The following is a 23,736-nucleotide window of genomic DNA, read 5'->3' as shown; positions in this document are numbered from 1 at the left end:
GTTTTTGTTATTACAAAAGTAATCCATGTTCATTGCAGAGACATCAAAAAAATACAAGAAGAGGCCAGGCGCGGTGGTCTACATCTGTAATCCCCTCACTGGGGAGGCTGAGTTGGGCAGATTGCTTGAGCCCAGGAGTTAGTGACCAGCCTGGGCAACATGGCAAAACCTCATCTCTACTAAAAATACAAAACATTAGGTAGGCATGGTGGCATATGTCTGTGGTCCCAGGTACTCAGGAGGCTGAGGCAAGAGTATCACTTGAGCCCAGGAGGTCAAGGCTACAGTGGGCCCTGATTGAGGCATGGCATTCCAGCCTGGGCAAGACTCTGTCAAAAAAAAAAAAAAAGAAAAAAAAAAAGAATAAAATACAAGGCGAGAATAAAAATTACCTTCAGTTGTGTTATCCAGCATTAACTGGTTATAACTTGGTGTATATTATTCCAAATGGATATGTACATATGTATAATTCTTAAAGTAGTTATTGATTGACTGATTACAAATAGATGGTATTTAGACTAGTGCTACTCAACATATAGTGCTGGTTCATTAGCTGTTACTAGGTTGTGCCAAAATGTCACTAAGCAGTGTTCAGGATAGCTGAGTTATTTTTTATACCAAGACTTTTTTGATGAAGAAAGCTGTGTATTGAGCTAGTTTCTGCTACAAGCCTTTTGTCACTGTTCAAAGCATTTGTACTAATCATTTTGTCAGGTTTGCTTTGTTCAATTAACTGTTTATTGTGAAAATTTTCACATTTAATATTTAATCAAAAAATAATTTAAAATTTTTTTATTTTGAAATAATTTTAAACTTTCAGAAAAGTTATAAGGACAGTACAAATAAATCATATGACCTTTCCTATGTTCATTATTTTCAACATTTTGCCACATTTGCCTTATAATTCTTTTCCTTTTCCTATACACACATACATTTTTTAACCACTTGAGAGGTTGCATACATCATGGTCCTTCATTCCTTACTGCTTCAGTGTCTTTCTTTTTCCTTTTTTTTTTTTTTTTTTTTAGACAAAGCTTTGCTCTTGTTGCCCAGACTGGAGTGCAATAGTGTGATCTCGGATCACTGCAACCTCTGCCTCCCAGGTTCAAGTGATTCTCCTGCCTCAGCCTCCCAAATAGCTGGGATTACAGGCATATACCACCATGCCCAGCTAATTTTCTATTTTCAGTAGAGATGGGGTTTCTCCTTGTTGGTCAGGCTGGTCTTGAACTCCCAGCCTCAGGTGATCCACCTGCCTCGGCCTCCCAAAGTGCTGGGATTACAGGCGTAAGCCAGCTAGCCCAGCCTTCAGTGTCTTTCTTAAGAACAAAGATGGCCTGATGCAGTGGCTCACACTTGTAATCCCAGCACTTTGGGAGGCCAAGGCTGGTAGATCACGAGGTCAGGAGTTCAAGACCAGCCTGGCCAACACAGTGAAACGCCGTCTCTACCAAAAAAAAAAAAAAATACAAAAATTAGCTGGGTATGGTAGTGGGCACCTGTAATGTCAGCTACTTGGAAGGCTGAGGCAGGAGAATCACTTGAATCCAGGAGATGGAGGTTGCAGTGAGCTGAGATCGTGCCACTGCACTTTAACCTGGGCGACAGAGCCAGACTCCATCTCAAAAAAAAGTAAAAAGAACAAAGGTGTTCTCTTATATGAATCATAGTTCAGTTGTCAAAGATGTTTAAATTGATATGATACTTTCATCTATAATTCATATTCCAGTTTTGTCAAATGTCTAAATAATGTTTCTTATTACAAATTTTGTTTCTTTGGTACTGGGTCCAATTCAGGATTGTGTTTGCATGTGGTTGTCAGCCACTTTAAACTTAGAACAGTTTTTAGTCTTTTGTTTGCATGAGATTGATATTTCTGAAGAAAACTAACTAGAATTCTTATAGAATGCCTCTCAATTTGTGTGTTTATTTTTTCCTTATTATCAGAATGAGCTTATCCATTATTGGCTGGATTACAACATAAGTAGTTATGTTCTATTGGGGATATGATATCCAGAGGCACATAGTCTATTGGCCCTTTATTAATGATATTAATTTTAATTATTTGATTAAGATGTTTTTCTCTTCTCTATAGTTACTGCTCTTCCTTCTGTTCCTTATAAATTAATAAACACATAATTTATAAGTAGATAATTAAAAATTTTCAAATTTTATTTTTGATTCAGGAGGTATACTTGCAGGTTTGTTACATGGGTGTGTTACATGATGCTGAGATTTGGGGTATGATTGATCCTGTTACCCAGGTAGTGAGCATAGTATCCAATAGATAGTTTTTCAACTCTTATCCTCCACCCTTCCTCTCCTTTCTAGTAGTCCCCTGTATCTAATAATGCCATCTTTATGGTCATGTGTACTAAATATTTACCAGTTATAAGTGAGAACATTAGGTATTTGATTTTCTGTTTCTGCATTGATTCACTTATGATAATGGCCTATAGCTGCATCCATGTCGTGGCAAAGGATGTGATTTCATTCTTTTTTGTGGCTGCATGGTAGTCTATGGTATAAATGTGCCACATTTTCTTTATCCAATCCACTGTTAATGGGCTCCTCAGTTGATTCCATGACTTTGCTATTGTCATTAGTGCTGTGATGAACATAGGAGTGTGTATGTCTTTTTGGCAGAACAATTCATTTTCTTTTGGATATATACCTAGTAATGGTATTGCTGGGTTGAATGATAGTTCAGTTTTAAGTTATTTGAGAAATCTCCAAACTGCTTTCCACAGTGGTTGAACTAATTCATTCTCAACAGAGTATACTCATTCCCTTTTCTCCATAGCCTCATCAGCATCTATTGTTTTGTGAGTTTTTACTAATAGCCATTCTGACTGGTATCAGAATGGTTTTGATTTGTATTTGTCTGATGATTACTGTGTTGAGCATTTTTTCACATTTGCTGGCTGCTTGTATGTCATCTTTTAAGTATCTGTTCATGTCCTTTGCCCACTTCTTACTGGGGTTGTTTTCTCTTGTTGATTTAAATTCTTTATAGGTTCTGGATATTAGACATTTGTTGGATGCATAGTTTGTGTTTTCTCCCATTCTGTAGGTTATCTTTTTACTCCGTTGATAGTTTCTTTTGCTGTGTAGAAATTCTTTAGTTTAATTAAGTCCCACTTGTCAGTTTTTGTTTTTGTTGCAATTGCTTTTGAGGACTTAGTCATAAATTCTTTTCCATATGCTACATTCTTCTGCATATGGCTACCCAGCTATCCCAGCACCACTTATTGAATAGAGAGTCCTTTCTCCATTGCTTACTTTTGTCAACTTTGTCAAAGATAAGAGGGATGTAGGTGTACAGCCTTATTTCTAGGTTCTCTGTTCTGTTCCATTGGACTTTGTTTCTATTTGTTTTAATAGTACCACTCTGTTTTGGTTGGTTCTATTTGTTTAATAGTACCACTCTATACTACAAGGAAATTTGGTATAATTTCCTTGTAGTATAAAGTCAGGTAATATGATGCCTCCAGCTTTGTTATTTTTTATTAGGATTGCTTTGGCTATTTTGGTTCCATATGAATTTTAAGACTTTTTTTCTAAGTCTGTGAAAAATTATGTTGATATTTTAATAGGGATAGCATTCAGCCATGTAATTTGTTCCGTAGGTTGCTTTGGGGAGTATGGCCATTTTCACAGTATTGACCCTTACAATTCATGAGTATGGAATGTTTTTCCATTTGTGTAATTTGTGATTTCTTTCAGCAGTGTTTTGTAGTTCTCCTTGTAGAGATCTTTTACCTAATTGCTTAGATGTATTCCCAGGTATTTTGTGCATGTGTGGCTATTGTAAATGGGATTGTTTTTGAGTTGACTCTCAGCTTGACCATTATTGGTGTACAGAATTACAATTGATTTTTATACATTGATTTTATATCCTGAAACTTTACTGAAGTTGTTCTTCAGTTCTAGGACCCTGTTGGTGGTCATCAAGGTTTTCTAGGTATATAATTATATCATCAGGAGAGACAATATGACTTCTTCCTTACCTATTTTGGTGCTTTTTCTTTCTTTCTTTTTCCTTATTGCTCTGGCTACGACTTATAGTAATATGTTGAATAGGAGTGGCCAGAGTGGGTATCCTAATCTTGTTGCACTTCTCAAGGGGAATGATTCCAGCTTTTGCCTGTTCAGTATGATGTTGGCTGTGGGTTTGTCATAGATGGCTCTTATTATTTTAAGATACATTCCCTCAATACCTAGTTTTTTGAGGGTTTTTAAAAACCCTCATTCCTATGAAGGAATGTTCGATTTTATTGAAAGCTTTTTCCTTGTCTATTGATATAATCATATGGTTTTTGTTTTTGATTCTGTTTATATGGTGGATCTCACTTATTGATTTGCTTATTTTGAGCTATCTTTGCATCCTAGGAATAAAGCTTACTTGATCGTAGTTAATTAACTTTTAGAGGTGCTGCTGGATTTAGTCTGGTAGTAGTTTATCAAGTATCTTTGCCTCATGTTCATTAGGGATATTGGCCTACAGTTTTCCTTTTTTGTTGTATCTTTCTCAGATTTTGGTATCAAGATGATGCTGGCTTTCTAGAATGAAGAGTCCATCCTCCCTGATATTTTAGAATAGTTTCAGTAAGATTGACACCAGCTCTTCTTTGTAGGTCTGGTAGAATACAGCTGTGAATATATCTGGTCCGGGACTTTTTTTAGTTGTAGGTTTCTTATTACTGTTTCAGAGTTTATTATTGCTCTGATCAGGGTCTCAATTTCTTCCTGGTTCAATCTTGGGTGGTAGTGTGTTTCCAGGAATTTATCAGTTTCCTCTAGATTTTCTAGTTTGTGTGTATAAAACTGTTCATTATAGTCTTTGAAGATATTTTGTGTTTCTGTGGGATTAGTTATAACATCAACTTTGCCATTTTTCATTGTGCTTATTTGGATCTTCTTTCTTTTCTTCTTTGATAGTAACTAACAGTCTGTCAGTCCTGTTTATCCTTTCAAAGTGATGACCTTTGGTTTTGTTGATCCTTTGAATAGTTTCTTTTGTTTTTTTTGTTTGTTTGTTTGTTTTGTCTCAGTTTTGTTCAATTCTGCTCTGATTTTAGTTATTTCTTCTTCTAGCTCTGGAGTTCATTTATTTTTGTTTTTCCTTTATGTGCTTTGTTAAAAGTGTTAATTTAAGATCTTTCTAACTTCTTGATGTAGACCTTTAGTGATACAAACTTTTCTCTTAACAAGATTTTGCTGCATCGCAGAGATTTTGGTATTTTGTATCTCTTTTTTATTTATTTTAAGCAATTTTTAAATTTCTGCCTAACTTCATTGTTTACCCAAAAGTTATTCAGGTGTAAGTTGTTTGGTGCCATTGTAATTATGTGATTTTGAGAGATCTTCTTGCTATTCTCTTCAGTTTTTCTTCTACTGTTGTCTCCATGTATGCTTGGTATGATTTCAGGTTATTTGAATTTTTTTGGACCAAGCATGTGGTCAATCTTAAAGTATGTTCAGTGTGCACATGAAAATAAAGTATATTGTGTGGTTGATGGGTAGAGTATTCTTTAGATGTCTATTAGGTCCATTTGGACAAGTCAACTTTACATCCAAAATTTGTTAGTTTTCTTCTTTAATGATCCGTCTAGTGCTACCAATGGAGTTTTGAAGTTCCCTACTATTATTGTGTGACTAAGTCTATTGTAGGTCTAGAAGTACTTGCTTTATGACTCTGGGTGCTCCAATGTTGCTCTGTGTGTGTGTGTGTGTGTGTGTGTGTGTGTGTGTGTGTTTATGTAAATACAACAGTTAAGTCTTTTTGTTATATTGAACGCTTTATCATTATGTAATGACCATAATGACCTTCTTTGCCCTTTTTTAATGTTGTTGTTTTAAACTATGTTTTATCTAAGAATAGCATCCCCTGCTCTTTTTTGTTTTTAATTTGCATGATAGATCTTTCTTCATGTCTTTATTTTGAGCCTGTGGGTTTCATTATATGTGAGATGGTTCTCTTGAAGATAGCAGGTGGTTGAGTCTTGTTTTATTAGCCACTTTCCTTCTCTGTGCTTTTAAGTGGGGCATTTAGACCATTTACATTCAAGGTTAATATTGCTATGTGATGTTTTGATCCTATCATGGTGCTGTTAGCTGGTTGCTTCATAGTCTCGATTATGTAGTCTTGATAGGGTCTGCAGACTATATATTTAAGTGTGTTTGTGGTAGTACATATTGTTCTTTCATATCTGTGTCTATAACTCCCTCAAGGATCTCTTGTAAAGCTGGTCTATTGGTAATGAATTCTCACAGTAATTGTTTGTCTGGAAAATATTATATATTTCCTTTTTTATAGCGCTTAGTTCAGTGGGATATTAAATTCTTGACTGGCATTTCTTTTCTTTAAGAATGCTGAAAATATGCCCTCAGTCTCTTTTAGCCTATATAGTTTCTGTTGTGAAGTCTACTGTTAGCCTGATAGGACCCCCTTTGTAAGTGATATGACCCTTTTTTGTAGCTGCCTTTAAGATTTTTTTCTCTCTCATTGACCTGGAAAGTCTGATGATTCTTTGTCTTGGGGATGATCATCTTGTATAGTATCTCATAGGGGGTATCTGAATTTTTTGAATTTGCATGTTAACCTATCTAGTGAGATCAGGGAAATTTTTCAATTCCGGAAGTTCCCTTTAGTTTTTTCTTAAAATGGCTATGTTGTCATTCAACTCTTAATTATTTTACTGGCTTCCTTGAAATGGATTTCAACTTTCTTTTCAATCTTGTTAAGTTTCCTTGCCATCTAGATTCTGAATTCTGTGTCCATCATTTCTGATATTTCAATCTGATTAGGATTCATTGCTGGGGAGCTAGTGCGATCCTTTAGAGATAAGCAAACGCTCTGAACATTTTGAATTGCCAGAGTTCTTGTGCTGCTTCCATCTCACCTGAGGGGGGCTGGTGTTTTTCTTATATAAACTGCTCACATTTGGATGGGACTTATTTTCATTTTCTTTTTTTCTGTTGAGGGTTTCACTGTTGTGTATGCTGTGTATAGTCAGTTGGCTTTATTTATGGATCTTTTCAGAAAGCCAAGGTGCTACATGGGTTCCTTAGTTTCGGCTAGCTTCCTCATTGGGTTTCACAGGCATTGTGTGCTAAAGGAATTTATTTTTGTTTGGTGGTGTAATTCAGTCTGTGATACAGTAGATGGCACTTAAGAGTAAGGGCTGGCAGATATTCTTTTACTCAGCTATAAGCCTCCTTTGCATTTCAGTGTCTTCAAAGCAGTGCTTTGGGGGAGGGGGAGATACGGTGAGGGGGGATATGGTTGGGGAAGATGTGGTAGGGAGGAGATGTTGGGGGATGAAAGATTACCCCATCACTAAATCTCTTCCTAGGCTTTGGGGGAACCCCTCCAATCACAGATGCCTTGCCTGTGTTTCCTTAGCCCTAAGGGGGACCCTGGTTGGCTGTACACCCCCTCCCTTAGGGACAGCTTAAGCTGAAGCTTAGATCACCAGGAGACACACAACTCCCTGGGGACCCACTGGTCCTCTGAGCTTGGCAGAGTCAGAGTAGGTTGTGGGATATGTCTGTGGGTGGTCTGGTGATTAACCTTTTCAAGAGTGAAGGATCCCCAGGCAGGGTGTTGGGCCACAGATGTATAGCTCGTGTGGCACCTGTAGCCCAGGGTTTTTAGCCTGGCAGATGGCTATGGGATCCCCCAAGCAGATCTCCCTCAAGTGTCTGCCATGAACAGATCTAACTAGCTAGATTTGCCACAAACTTTCTGTGCTGAAATTGCCGGACTGTCCCAGGTGTTCCAGGCCGTGGAACTCCCTCAAGCAAAATCTGCAGCTAGCCAACAGACTGAACCCTTCCCAGGCTGGTCTTGTGGAAGGAAGGATACCCAGCTCCCTTGATTGCACATGAATTCATGCCTCCCTGTTTGTGTTCTCAGAATGGGGGCTCTTTCCCTACTAGAGCTCTAACCACAAATCTCAGTTCAGAAACTCTGGGTAGGGTACTCCAACCCTGAGAGGTTGGGACTGGGCCTTCAGCTTTGTCCTCTGGCCCCATGGGGTTGAACATCAGCTGTACTGGGAGAGCTAAACTGCTCCTAGGCCACTAGCAAAACACTCAGGTGGGGCAGTGGAGGCTGTGCCCTGTGCATCCTCTTACAGGAATGGTGAGGTGGGTGGCTTTAAGAGGAGCTGGAAGACAAGGGGGCATGTGGATCAGCCGTGCTCAGTCCCATAGAAAAGGGAGCCCTACTTTCTCCTGGTTCAACAGTCAGGAGGGGCTACAGTCACTAAGAGCAAGATGGAGAGCCTTGGGGGATGGGAACCTATGGTTGCATTTTGCTGTAGCTGTCTCGTATTCCACGAACCCTTCTGAGCTCTACCCTGCACAGGTTTGAGCTGTCCCTCTGTATACTCTCTGGGCAATTTCTTTGCCAATTAAAATGTCTGTGTGGGTTGTGGGATCTCTTATAGTTAGGATCTCAGGAGTGTAGTGTCCTGGAGTTCACTTACCCTTCTCTTTGGCTCTGTTCAGGACTGAGAGCTGGTCCTTGTGCTGAGAGATTTCATGCAGGCTTTCCATCTTCTTCTTCAATCGTGATGTCTGTATCACCCCATCTCAACTTTCAGTGTTTTCTCTCAAGCAGTCTGTTTGAAATATGATGGTTACTTGATATTTTGGTTTCTCTTGAAGGGAGATGTGTTTCCTGGCTGTATCTAATTGCCCGTCTTGTCCCCTTCCTCCTAAAATCTTTCCCAGAATTGGGCTCTGCAGACACTGGCCCCGTGGCAGTCCAGCTCTGCTTCCTCCTCCTAGTGTTATTTTGTAAGGAGATATTTTAGACTAAGTGAATATAAAAGATGATTTTTTTTAAGTTAGAAAGTTTTATTAAGGAACAAAAAATTTTAATATTTTTAGGAATTTGTATCTTAATGAAAAGAATTATGTCAAAAAAAAAAGAATTATGTTTACATATTTTCTGCTTCTTTTTTATGGTATTTTAAAAGAGTTTGTCCTATGGGGCATCACTGGGTAGGGGACAGATTAACACCTTTCTTAACCCTTGCTTCCAATAGCAGGGAGAAAAATATCAAGAGCCAAACAGTAGAGATTTCTGGTTATTAAAAACCAGATTTCTAGCTATATAAAATTATAATTTTACAATTAAAATATTAAGGTAATTTCATTTTTCTTCTGCAAGTAATACTGGTAGTTTATCTAAATGCTTTTAACATAAAAACGATTATAAAATCACTTTACTTTTTCAAAAGAGATATTTTATTTGAAAATTAAATTTAAATGGATCATATTTATCTTACTTTTGATAATTAAAAGGAAACAAAGACTTTCAGACTTTTAAGTTTGAGAAATTAATCTGCCTGACTTATGGTTTTGTCATATTTCTGGATATAGGAGTGCCATTGATCCTCTTGATATGTGCAAAGGAAGCTTTCAATTGTCTTTAATACCTTCAAGGAGATTTTAATTAAATATTACTAGAGCAACAACAACAAAAAAAATATTTTCACTAATCGGAATTAGACTATTTTCTTGAGTTTAGAAGTTAAAGATTTACTTTCATATAGCATAGCTTCAATTTCTAGATAGGCATAAATTTGTGTCTTATAAGATTCTTTTGTACAAAAAACACTTTCAAGGATACTGAACAAGAGTGTAAGATACATTCCTTTGTGAATGTTCACAATTCACTCTCAGAATCAGCTTTAAGAGATGTAGAACAGTGTAGACATTTTTGCAGCTATTGTAAAAGAGTGAACATGTTTTTTCCTTGTTGAAATTTTTTAAAAATCAACTGTCGGGAAGGCCTACAATCAAAGTCAGGCACTGAAATTTCTTTTGTTAGTCCTGAGAAGATAAAAGTATCCCTGAGAAAATTAAAATTTTAGAGGAGAAGGCCAGAAAGAGAATACTGACAGGTGGAATATGAGGCATATAATATTTGTTTCTACATTGTATTGATTTTTTCCCGGGCAATTTAAACTCTCAGTCACTTATTTTTAAGTATTTCTTGATGATTAGATGGATTTTGAATTACTGTTAAAGTGCTTTTTGATTATGTCTTTGAATACTCATAACATCTATACATTTTGTAGTTTGGGCAACAGAGTACAAGTTACTGTGGAGTATTACAGGAGCATCCTAAAGGTTTCTTGAAAACCAGGACTGTGACCTACACTTTCCAGTTGTGAGCTCTTAATGTGTCGGAGCCTCTGTTGCTTTATCTACATAACAGAGATAACATTTTCAGTTTGTGAATCATTATGAGTATTAAATGGTATTAGGTGTATAAAAAAGAAGGCACTCAAAGAAGGTTTATTCCTCTGCTTTTATTTATGGAAACCTTAAAATCTCCTTAATAAATTCACCCAGGAAGATAAGTAGAAAATTAAAACCTTATATCAAAATGCTATGGATCAAATAATGAGTTTTGACTTTATCATATTATCCCCGAGTTCCAAGAAACTCACTTTTGAGTTCTGATTTCCAAACGGCAATGGAATTAATCTTTAAAATAATAGTATAGATTTGTATGTATCATGCATGTGAGTAAGACATACGTGTTTACTTACTACTTAACAGGTGTCACTTGTAACTGTAATTCTTTTGTCGGTCATATGATTGATGCAATACTAATTTAAAATATTTTTAAAGGCACTGACAAAGGTATATTTGAATAATTAAGATTATGGTGGGCCAAGTACAGTGGTTCATGCCAGTAATCCCAGAGCTTTGAAAGGCCAAGGTGAAAGAGTCATTTGATGCCAGAAGTTCAAGACCAGCCTGGACAACACAGCAAGACCCCATCTCTACAAAATTCAAAAAATTAGTTGGGTGTGGTGCTGTGTGCCTGTAGTCCTAGGTTTTTGGGAGGTACTGTAGTGGAACAAGTGCATTCTAGTCTAGGCAACTGAGTGAGACACTGTGTCCAAAAAAAAATAGAAAAAGATTATGGTGGGTAGAGTATTTAATTATTGAATCATTTGACTCCTCAACTATTATGATTAGTAATAATAGTATCATTTCATTGGGAGATACAACATTATTCAAGGTTTTGGTTTTTGTGGTTTTATGGAAATCTGTGTACAGCTTGACTTTATTTTGCTCCAGGAACTGTTTTAACTCTTATTCATATATTAAATTTCATTGAATAAAAGAAATAATAACAAGCTTAAAGTACCAATTATACTTTAAGTACAATTGGATCAGTATATGGAAAGTTTATTATAAGATTACAAAATGTATTCTGTTTATGGCCTTTTCAGAACTTACTGTCATAATTATTTATGCTAATTGGTAGAAAAACTTCTCATTTTGGAATTTAGTATTTTTCAGTAAACATATATTTAAATGTATACTTTTTACCTGAGATTGCCCAAGAAGTTGAGAATATCTAGAATAATAAGCCATGTTCTCTTTTTACATGGGATTCAGAATCTCTTGAAGTAGTTAGGTTTAAACATCATCAATCACATTGTTATTTGAAGGGTGCCATTTGTAAGAGAGGGGTTTTGTCAACATTGTCAACATCTAGAGGTTTAGACTGTCAGACAGATGATCTGTTGTACAAATGATTCTTTGTGAAACATGCATTTTCCAACCCCAGAAATAAATAGCCACCGAACAGTGTGCAGAGCTTGAACACATTTGTCATATTTAACACCAATAATTGTTTTCTATTTTGTTTTCCTAGTTAGCTGATGATTTTTTTCTCTTCATGGTTTGAAAGATTATAGCAACAGTAACATGTCCTATATGGTTCCCTAGTAAAGAAACTGAAATGTCACTCCTAGTGAAATATAAGTAAGAAATCATTCATTGTTAAAACTAGGCTATTGTTACAGTTGAAAAGCCAATTTGGTGTAGTTCATAGTGAGTAATGATGATGATGATCTATCAGCCTGCAAACCATAAGTCAGTGATACTGTGCCATTCTGATTCACAAGTTTAAGGTGAGTGGTATGAATCCTAACAAGAGTGCAATGATGACATTATAATAGACAGATTGTTACAGTTCCTACTCATCTGATCATGTGTACATTTTGGCAGATAATGACATTACAATTTTAAATTAAAATCATGTTAATATGTATTTCATACTCTGTCCATATATGAATGAAAAAAGAAAATGTATCCAGAAGAGAAAAAGACCAAGCCCCAGAAAGGTAAAACCGTGTTCTATTGAACTTCCTTGGGTTTTAATAGGAAATTAGATATTAGGACAGGAAAGAGTAGTAATTTGGTATGACAGTATTTTCTCTGCCTGAAGAAAGAGCAAGAACAACTTTGTTTTGTAGTTTGAGGGCCAGCTTACCCTCAGTATAATAGAGCATCAAGTAAATTATTAAAGGTTTTGACTGTCATTGCTGGCTCCCAGACAGCATCTCTAGACCCAGCCAGGGCCTTGGCAACCCACAACCCTGAAGGGAAGGACACAAGCCTGGCTATCTTAACCATCCCGCTGATCCTAGAACCCTAGGGCCTTGATTGAACATAGGTGGCAGTCTGATAGTGGTTGCATCAGTACTTAGGTGAGATCCAGTGCTGTCCTAGCTTGAGGTATGACCTAGTGCAGCCACAGTGATGGTGGCCATAGGAGGGCTTGCATCAGCAACACCCCTAGTTCCAGGTGACTCAACACATAGACAGACCCTGTTTGTTTGGGAGAAAGTGAGGAAAAAGGACAATAGTCTCTTTCTGGTAATCCAGAGAATTCTTCTAGATCTTATCCAAGACCACTAAGGCAGTACCTCTACAAGTCAAAACCCACAGTGTTATTGGGCTTGGGGCCCAAGTCCCATTGACTACCTAGAAAACCTTCTCAAAAAGGATGGCCACAAACATGCCCAGACTGCAAAGACTACAGTAAATACTTGACTCTTCAGTGCCCCAACATTTAAAAATGTCTACAGACATCAGGACCATTCAAGAAAATATGGCTTCACCAAACAACCTAAATAAATCACCATGGAGTCCTGGAGAAACAGGGATATGTGATCTTTCAGACAGAGAATTCAAAATAGCTGATCTGAGGAAACTCAAAGAAAGTAAAATAATACAGACAAGTAAATTGGAATTCTTTCATAAATTTAACAAAGAGACTGAAATAAAAAGAATAAAAAAATTTTACATTTGAAAAATGCAACTGATATACTGAAGAATGCATCAGAGCCTCTCAAAAGCAGATCTGATCAAACAGAAGAAAGAACTAGTAAGCTTGAATACAGCCTATCTGAAAATAGAGTCAGAGGAGACAAAAGAAAATAGAAAAAGAATAAAGCAGAACTATAAGATTTAGCAAATTACCTTAAAAGGGCAAATCTAAGAGTTATTCACCTTCAAGAGGAGATAGACAGAGAAATTGGGTTAGAAAGTTCATTTAAAGGGATAATAACAGAGAACATCCCAAACCTAGAGAAAGCTATCAGTATTCAAATACAGGAAGGTTTTAGATATAGAACACCATGAAGATTTAACCCAAAGACTACCCTGAGGCATTTAATAAACTTGCAAAGGTCAAGGATAAAGAAAAAAGCAGCAAGAGAAAAGGAACAAATAGCATACAAAGGAACTCTAATATGTCTAGCAGCAAACTTCTCAGTTGATACCTTCCAGGTCAGAAGAGAGTGGCATGATATATTACAAGTGCTGAAAGAAAAACTTTTACTGTAAAATAGTATATCCAGTGAAAATATCCTTCAAACATGAAGGAGAAGTAGACTTTGCCAGATACACAAAAGCTGAGGAATTCCATCACCAGACCTGTCCTACCACAAATGCTAGAGGGAGATTTTCACTGCATGAAAAGAATATTAATGAGTAAGAAGAAATTATCAGAAGGTTTAAAACTCACTGGAAATAGTAAGCCACAGAAAAACAAAGACTATTATAAGACTGTAATTGTAGTGTGCAAACCACTCTTAAGAAGACTAAATGATGAACCAATAAAAATAATAACTACAACAAATTTTTCAAGACATAGTATAGTAAGACATAAAGAGAAACAAAAATGTAAAAAGCAGGGGAATAATGTTGAAGTGTAGAATGTTTATTAGTTTTTGCATGTGTGTGTGTTTATGCAACGAGTGTCATCAGTTTAAAATAATGGGATATAAGATAGAATTTGGAAGCCTGATGGTAACTACAAATCGAAAAACATAAAACAGATACACAAAAAATAAAATGCAAGCAATTAAAGCATAACACCAGAGAAAATCACTTTCACAAAAAGGAATACAGCAAGCATAGAAAGAAGAAAGAAAAGACCACAAAGCAACCAGAAAACAACAAAATGGGAGGAGTAAGCCCCTTCTTAAAAATAACAACATTGAATGTAAAGAGACTAAACTCTCCAACAAATAGACATAGAGTGGCTGAATGGATGAAAAAATAAGACCTAAAGATCTGTTGTCTATAAAAACACGCTTACCTATAAGGATACACATAGAATGAAAATTAAGGGATGGAAAAAGGTATTCCAAGTGAATGGAAACCAAAAAAGAGTAGGAGTAGCTATACCTATATCAGACAGAATAGATTCCAAGCCAAACTGTAAAAAGAGAAAGTATATAATGATAAAGGGGCCAATTCAGTAAGGGGCTATAATAATTGTAAACATATATGCAGCCAACATTGGCACAACTCAGATATGTAAAGCAAATATTATTAGAGCTAAACAGAGAACTAGACCTCAATACAATAATAGCTGGAGATTTTAACAACCCACTTTCAACATTGGACAGATCTTCCAGATACAAAATCGACAAAGAAACACTGGGCTCAATCTGCACTATAGACCAAATGGATTTCATAGCTATTTACAGAACATTTTATCCAATGGCTGTAGAATACATATTGTTTTCCTTAGCACATGGATCATTCTCTACGATACACCATATGTCAAGCCACAAAACAAGTCTTAAAACATTCAAAAAGTTGAAATAAGATCAAGCATCTTCTCTAACCACAATGGAATAAACTAGAAATCAATAACGAGAAATTATGCAAACTGTACAAACATATGGAAATTAATATGCTCCTAAATGACCTGGGTCAAGAAGAAATTAAGAAGGAAACAAAAAAATTATTGAAACAAATAGTAATGGAGACACAACATGTCAAAACCTATGAGATACAGTGAAACCAGTACTATGAGGGAAACTTCATAGTGGTAAGTTCCTACATCNAAAAAAAAAAAAAAAAAAAAAAAAAAAAAAAAAAAAAAAAAAAAAAAAAAAAAAAAAAAAAAAAAAAAAAAAGAAAAATTCCAAATAACCTAATTATGCATCTTAAAGAACCCGAAAGGCAAGAGCAAACCAAAATGGGAGGAAGAAAAGAAATAATAAAGTGCAGAATAAATGAAATTGAAATGAAATGAAAACTATAGAAAAGATTGATGAAAGAAAAATTGGTTTTTTGAAAAGATAAACAAAATGGACAAACCTTTAGCTAGACTAATTAAGAGACAAGGGAGAAAACCTAAATAAGTAAAATCAGAGGTTAAGAAAAGACGATATTACAACTGATTCTGCAGAAATTCAAAAGATTATTAATGGCTACTATTAACAACTCTATGTCAATAAATTGGAAAATCTAGAGGAAATGGATAAATTCCTAGTCACATACAACCTATCAATATTGAGCCATGAAGAAATCCAAAACCTGAACAGACCAATAACTAGTAATGAGATTTAAACCGTAATAAAAAAATATCCTAGTAAGGAAAACTACAGGACCTAATGCCTTCACTGATAAATTCCACCAAACATTTAAAGAAGAACTAATACCAATCCTACTCAAACTATTTCAAAATATAGAATAGGAAGGAGTACTTCCAAATTCATTCTGTGATACCAAAACCAGGCAAAGACATATCAAAAAAAGAAAACTGCAGGCCAATGTCTCTGATAAATATTGATGCAGAAATTCTCAAAAGCATACTAGCAAACCAAATTCAACAATACATTAAAAAAGATTCATGATGACCAAGTGGATTTATTTCAGGGATGTAAGGATGGTTCAACATATGCAAAGCAATCAGTGTGATACATCATATCAATAAAATGAAGGATTAAAAAGCATATGATCATTTCAATCATTGCTGAAAAAGCATTTGATAAAATTCAACATTCCTTCACGATAAAAAACACTCAACTGAGTTTTCTGGGAAGGAACATACCTCAAAATAATAAAAGCTATATATAGCAGATCCACAGCTAGTATCATACTGAACAGGGAAAAAGTGAAAACCTTTTCTGTATGACCTGGAGCACACAAGGATGTTTACTTTCACTGCTGTTAATTCAATATAGTACTGGAAGACCTAGATAGAGCAATTAGAGAGGAGAAAGAAAAGTCATTCAAGTTGGAAAGAAAGTGGTCCAATTATCCTTGTTTACAGGTGATATGATGTTACATTTGGAAAAACTGAAGACTCCACCAAAAAAACTATTAAAACTGATAAACAAATTCAGTAAAGTTGCAGGATACAAAATCAACATACAAAAATTAGTAGCATTTCTATATGCCAACAATGAGTGATCTAAAAATGAAGTAAAGAAATGTAACCTCATTTACAATAGCCGTAAATAAAATTAAATACCTAGGAATTACCCAAAGAAGTGAAAGATCTCTACAATAAAAACTGTGAAATGCTGATGAAAGTAATTGAAGAGGACACCAAAAAATAGAAAGATATTCCATGTTCATCGATTGGGAGAATGAATATTGTTGAAATTTCCATGCCTCCCAAAGAAATCTATAGATTTGATGCAATTCCTATCAAAATACCAATGAGATTCTTCATAGAAATAAAAAAAAAACAATCCTGACATTTATATGAAACTACAAAAGACCCAGAATAGCTAAAGCTATCTTGAACAAAAAGAACAGTGGAGGAATTATATTACCTGACCAGCTTATATTACAGGGCTATTGTAACCAAAACAGCATGGTATTGACATTAAAAGAGTGTAGACCAATGGAATAGACCAAGAAACAAATCCACACACCTACAGTGAACTCATTTTTGACAAAGTTGCCAAATACATACATTGGGGGAAAAGACAGTGTTTTCTATAAACAAACCTGATATCTATATGTTAAAGAATTAAACTAGACCCCTATCTCTCACCATATACAAAAATCAAATCAAAATCAATCAAAGACTTAAATCTAAGACCTCAAACTATGAAACTACTACAGGAAAACTTTGAAGACACTCTCCAGGACATTAGTCTGGCAAAAATTTCTTGAGTAATAATATCCCACAAGCATAGGCAACCAAAGCAAAATTGGACAAATGGGATCACATCAAGTTAAAAAGCTTCTACACAGCAAAGGAAAACAATCAACAGAGTGAAGAGACAACCCACATAGTGGGGGGAAATATTTGCAAACTGTCCTTCTGACAAGGGATTAATAATCTGAATATCTAAGGAATTCAAACAATAGGAAAAAATCAAATTATCTGATTAAAAGGGGGCAAAAGATTTGAATTGACATTTCTCAAAAGAAGACATGCAAATGGCATATGAAAAGGTGCTCAACATCACTGTTCATCAAATAAATGCAAATCAAAATTACAATGAGATATCATCTCACCCCAGTTAAAATGACTATTATCCAAAAGATAGGCAATAAGAAATGCTGGCAAAGATGTGGAGTAAAGCAAGTCCTTGTACACCATTGGTGGGAATGTAAATTAGTACAACCACTGTGGAGAACAGTTTGGAGGTTCCTCAAGAAATTAAAAATAACAGCGGGGCATAGTGGCTTATGCCTAAAATCCCAGCACTTTGGGAGTCCAAGGCAGGTGGATCACCTGAGGTCAGCAGTTTGAGACCAGCCTGGCCAACATGGAGAAACTCCATCTTTACTAAAAATAAAAATAAATTAGCCAGGGATGGTGGTGGATGCCTGTAATCACATCTAATGTAGGGTAAATTGCTTGAACTTAGGAGGCGGAAGTGGCAGTGAGTCAAGATCATGCCACTACACTCCAGCCTGAGCATCAGGAGTGAGACTTCGTCTCCTAAATAAATAAATAAATATAATGCTACCCCATATGGTCCAGTAATCCCATTCCTTGGTGTATACTCAAAGGAAATCAGTATATTGAAGAGATACCTGCACTCCCATGTTTTTACATCATGATTGACAATAACCAAGATTTGGAAGCAACCTACCTGCCCATCCACAGTTGAATGGATAAGGAAAACATGGTACTTAAACATAGTGGAGTACTATTCAGCTATAAAAAAAGAATGAGATCCTGTTATTGCAGCAACATGGATAGAATTAGAGGTCATTGTGTTAAATGAAATAAGCCAAGCACAGAAAGAAAAACATTGCATGTTGTCACATATTTTTGGTATCTAAAAATCAAAACAATTGAACTAATGGAACTAGAGAGCAGGAAGATGGTTACCAGAGCCTGGGAAGAGTAGTGAGTGGTTGGGGGTGGAAGTGGGGATGGTTAATGGGTCCAACAAAAATAATTAGAATGAATAAGACCTAGTATTTGATAGTATAACAGGCTAACTTTAGTCAATAATAATTTCATTTTACATTTAAAAATAACTAAAAGTAAAATTGGATTGCTTGTAATATAAAGGATAAAAGCTTAAGGGAATGGATTTCCTATTCTTCATGATGTGATTATTACACAATATGTGCTTGTATCAAAATATCTCATGTACCACATAAATACATATACCTACTCTGTACCAACAAAAATTTAAAAAATAAATTCTGGAGGCCAGAAGGTAGTGGGTGAATTTTTCAGTGTGCTAAAAGAAAAACAAACTTGTCAACCATGATTCATATATCTAGCAAAACTGCCCTTCAAAAGTGAGAGATACTCATTTAATCTAAACTTTGACCAAACTAAGTTGGACAACAATGAAAAAAAAAGTGAGAGAGAGGTTAAGGTGTTTCCCAGATAAATATAAGTTGAAGAAGTTCATTACTACTAGTACTGCCTTGCAAGCGGGAGTACTGCAAGGTAAAATTAAAGAACACAAGACAGTAATTCAAAGCTGTATGAAGAAATAAATATATCAATAAGGATATACCATGCATCATTATAAAATCTTGTAGTATTGTGACAGTGGTTTCTAACTCAACTTTTGTTTTAATTAATCAAGCAGTTGATTAATTAGGGTTTGTAAAGGGTGATTTCCCAACTGTTAGTCATTTCATGCTTATTGGCTGGAATTAACAATAAAGAAGAACTTTTCCTCGTCAATTAGGGTTTTTTGGGAGTTGCCTTGAAATTCAGTTTTTGTGGAATATTGTTAAGTTTTGGAGTAAGACGATGATTACCTGCTTTTTTTTAATGGGCACAAAATGATATTATTTTTGTTTCTTATTTTGCATTCTTTTATTCTTTTGAACTTGTTACAATTAGAATTAGTCTACAATGCGAATTAGACAAAATTTATAAAGGGCTGATGTCAGTGTAGCAAGGAAATCCTTTGATTCATAGGTTAATGGGTCTCAACAAGTGATACTAGCTGAATGCAAAATACACAAATATAGTCAAATACTGAAAGCCATCAACAGATGGCACTCTCTCATTGTACATGATCATCGCTTACCAATGGTTTCATTTAAGACTTGGGGGTACATGCTCTGTATTTACTCCATATTCGTGCATTTTTCCCTTGCCTTCATGGCAAGCCTCAACCCCTGCATCCTCAACCCTTCCTTACTTTCTTCTATCAAAGGTTTTTAGTTTGTTGTTGTTAAAATCTAGATTTATTGCAATATTTATTTTCTACATAGGAATTTAACAAACCTTTTAAATTGAGTTTGTAACTTTATTAGGATTGTTACTGTTTTCTTCTGTGTTCTAGTTAGATGATTAGGTTTTGAGTTGTCATCTCTTGATCCTGACCTCCCCATAGGCTACTTATTTTCTGTGTGATATTGCAAAACACTTCTTGTTTGTTTTTGTTTGTGCATTACAGCAGAAATGTTTTTATTAATTGTGCTTTTATCACTTACATTTCTTTTTATTTTTGATGCTCAAATTGTCCCATTTTTGTCTAATTGAAGCCCCTTGATTTTGAATCTTGTGTCCTTCTAATATGAGCTATCTGGTTTTGATTACTGTTGCGTTCTAGCACAAGATATCCCAAGCTCATCTGGTATATCTAGTGCCCCACACCTGCACCGTTCACTCCCCTAAGGAGCCAGCATTTATTTTTCATTTTAAAATGGGGAAAATAATGAGTCATTTGATTTTTTTTTAATTTCTAAATTACTCATTAACATATCTTTCTTCTAAAAGGATAGTGTCAATTTCTAAAGTGCAACCAGGGTTGAAAACCATTGCTGCTTTTAGAGACTTGGTTAGATTAGGTTTAACTTTCTGGGCAAGAATATTTCATTGGTAAACAGGTAAATAACTTATAATTTTTGATCATCTGTCTCCTTTTAAGGTTGCTTCTTTCAATATGTTTTCTTTACAGAGAAATAATTGTAAAGTTATGTAAAGTAAATCTATATCCTATGACTATGTCTAAAGTTAAAAAAGAAAATAACACATGAATGAAGAACATTTTTAATATTAACGTTATGAAGAAATTAGGGTATTCACAAGCCATATACACATTTTCCAATTTTAGGAAGCTTGAAATGAATAAAGAATAATAGATTCTTATTACTCCTCTTGATATTAAACTGCTTTTGTAACTTCTCTAACATTGATTTATTAGCAGATATTATTGAGAAAGTATGGTGAGTCACACCCAGTTCTAGGTGCTCGTGACTCAAGAATGAATTAAACATATAGTTCCTACATTATATAGTTTATGTTGAGTAGAGGGCAAGGACCAACAATAAACAGATAGGATCTGTCAGATACCTCTTCCAAAGTATTTACTACCTGGAGGTAGGCAACTCTGTTATATGACTTTTTCTAAGGGAGTTAGGGGTTAGAGTTTATGTTACATCTTTTTCTTTGGTGACTTTTCCTTTCTTTGACCTTCAGCAATTGCTGCCTAGGAATTCTGTCCATTAACATAAAATTCTGCATTATTATAGTTATTTTCATGAAGATTGATAGCCTATGATTTTCTCAGTGTGCCATGTCACAGATAACACTGGAGTACATTTAAGTACTCACAAGTAATACTGGAGTACATCTTAGGAATTACACAAATCAAACAATAAATGATAAGTGGAAAATTACAATGGTTTGCTATAATGCTGATGCTAGGAATTTTTCTAGCATCAAAATTGCTCACTCTCACTTTCAAAACTTTCCTCATAGCCTAAGGGCTTTAAATATATTCTCTTATCAAAATAAAAAAATTACTTCATGTCATGGACCTTTGGAGTTGCATTGGAATACTTGAAACCACAGATGTTACATCCTTAGACTTCAGGGGTTAGATCCTTATGCATGGCCAACAGCTGAAAGTATAGCCACATCATGAGCATTGGCATAGCCTCTGGGGTGAAGAAGAAGCAAAGTAAGGGAGAGGATAACTCTTAAGCCTGGAGCCACAAGATAAAGAATCAAACAAATGAACAAAAGAATAACTTTGAATTGGCTAAGTATTACTATCGAAGTCTAGAATATGGATTTCTAGATCTTTTTGAAGACCTTGTACCACATTTTTTTTTGTTCACTCATTATTAATGGGCACTTAGATTTATTCCATAACTTGGCTGCTGTGAATAGTGCAGCAGTGGACCTAATTGTGCAGAATCTCTTCAACATACTGATTTCAAATCATTCAGGTAAATACCCAGAAGTGGGATAGCTGGATCATATGGTAATTCTATTTTCAGTTTTTTGAAAACCCACCATGCAGTTTTCCATAATGAACATACTAATTTACATTCCCACCAACAGTGTGTACAAATATACTCATTTCTCCCCCCTCCCTCCTTCTACCTCCCCCTCCCTCCTCCCCTCCCTCTCCCTCATCCCCTCCCTTCCCCTCCTCCCCTCCCTCCCCCTCCTTCCCTCCCTCCCCCTCCTTCCTTCCCTCCCTCCCTTTCTCTATCTTTCTCTCTCTCTCTCTCTCTCTCTTTCTCTCTCAAGACAGGGTCTCTGTCATCCAGTCTGGAGTGCAGTGGTGCAATCACAGCTCACTGCAGCCTTGACCTCCAGGCTCAAGTGACCACCTCAGCCTCTCAAGTATCTAGGACTAAAAGCATGTACTACCTTGCCCAGCTTGACCAGCTAATTTTTAAATTTTTTTTATAGATGGGGTCTCACTATGTTGTCCAGGCTAGTCTTGAACTCCTGGGCTCAAGCAATCCTCCCAAAGTGTTGGGGTTACAGGTGTGAGTCACTGTGCCCAGCCAAAATTCAATTATGTCTTATGTACACCTTACACACATAGTCTGAAGATAATTTTATGCCATATTTTTAATAATTTTGTGCATGATACAAAATTTTGAGTGTGTTTTAATTGCAAGACTTCACATGAGGTCAGGTGTGGAATTTTTCACTGTGGTGTCATGTTGCTGCTGAGAAATTTTGGATTTTGGAACATTTTGGATTTTGAGATTAGGCATGCGCAGCTTATATGTAGAAGTAGCACAGTAATCATGACCCAGAGAAACCATCACTAAGAAACTGGTATTTTAACAGGGCTTTTCAGGGGTTCCCCACGTAACCAAGGGGCAGGAAGAAAGAAAGGGTATTCTGGGTACAAAGAATAGCACATACAGAGACATGGATGTAAAACATCATGTGAGGAAGATCAGTGAGATAAAATTTTAAGTCAAGTACTATTAGAAGCAAATAGTTTTTCTCGGAAAATTGAAATATCTTTTATTGGGACTGTTCCATTTTTACCTGGGAGGAGGCTCTATTTAAAAATTGATATTCCAGCTGGGTGTGCTGGCTTACATCTGTAATGTCAACACTTTGGGAGGCTGAGGCAGGTGGATCACTTGAGATCAGGAGTTCAAGACCAGCCTGGCCAACATGGTGAAACCCTGTCTCTACTAAAAATTAAAAATAAATTAGCTGGGTGTTGTGGCACACACTTGTAGTCCTAGCTACTTGAAAGGCTGAGGCAGGAGAATTCCTTAAACCCAGGAGGTGGAGGTTGCAGTGAACCAATATTACGCCACTGTACTCCCTCTGTGACACAGAGCAAGACTCCGCCTCAAAAAAAAAACATTATTCCTATAAAATACTCTTCATTATTAGAGGAGAAAGGTAAATATACCCTTCTTGATGCTTCAGAGTCATATAACATCTTCACAAATTGAATTTTATCAAATTACTTAATGAACAACTGAGATATGGAAACCTGTTTCTCAGAGACAGTAAGTAACTGCATTTTTGCTGAATTTTTTGTTTCAAAAACAAAGAGAAAATAATTTCCTCCTGAAATGATATAAAGTGTCCCTAATGAAAAGTCCTTGCTGTAAAAGTCCTTGATAATTAATCCAGAGTCTTGTTATCATATTGTATTATATTGCATTGCATTGTATTGTTCTGTACTTAGTCATGGTAAACTAATAGGCTGAGTGCAGTGGCTCACACCTATAATTCCGGGACTTTGGGAGACAAAGGTTTGAGGATCACTTGAGCCCAGGAGTTTGAGACTAGCCTGGGCAACAGGGCAAAACCAGGTCTCTACAAAAGATATAAAAATTAGGTGAGAGGATCACTTGAGCCTGGGAGGTTGAGGCTGCAACAAGCCATGATTATGCTACTGCACTCCAGCCTGGGTGACAGAGCAACACCCTGTCTCAAAA

General features: G+C 35.9%; 1 protein-coding gene across 6 annotated transcripts in view; it reads left to right on the top strand.

The window, feature by feature from the left end:
- RUNDC3B (RUN domain containing 3B) overlaps positions 1–23,736 on the top strand; it is a 174,385-nt gene that overhangs the window by 123,774 nt on the left and 26,875 nt on the right. The gene's annotated exons all lie outside the window — the stretch shown is intronic.

The sequence above is a fragment of the Cebus imitator genome, unplaced genomic scaffold (assembly GCF_001604975.1).
Source record: "Cebus imitator isolate Cc_AM_T3 unplaced genomic scaffold, Cebus_imitator-1.0 Scaffold98, whole genome shotgun sequence".
NCBI classification, from domain to species: Eukaryota; Metazoa; Chordata; class Mammalia; order Primates; family Cebidae; genus Cebus; species Cebus imitator.
This window is presented reverse-complemented; position numbering and strand designations above follow the sequence as displayed.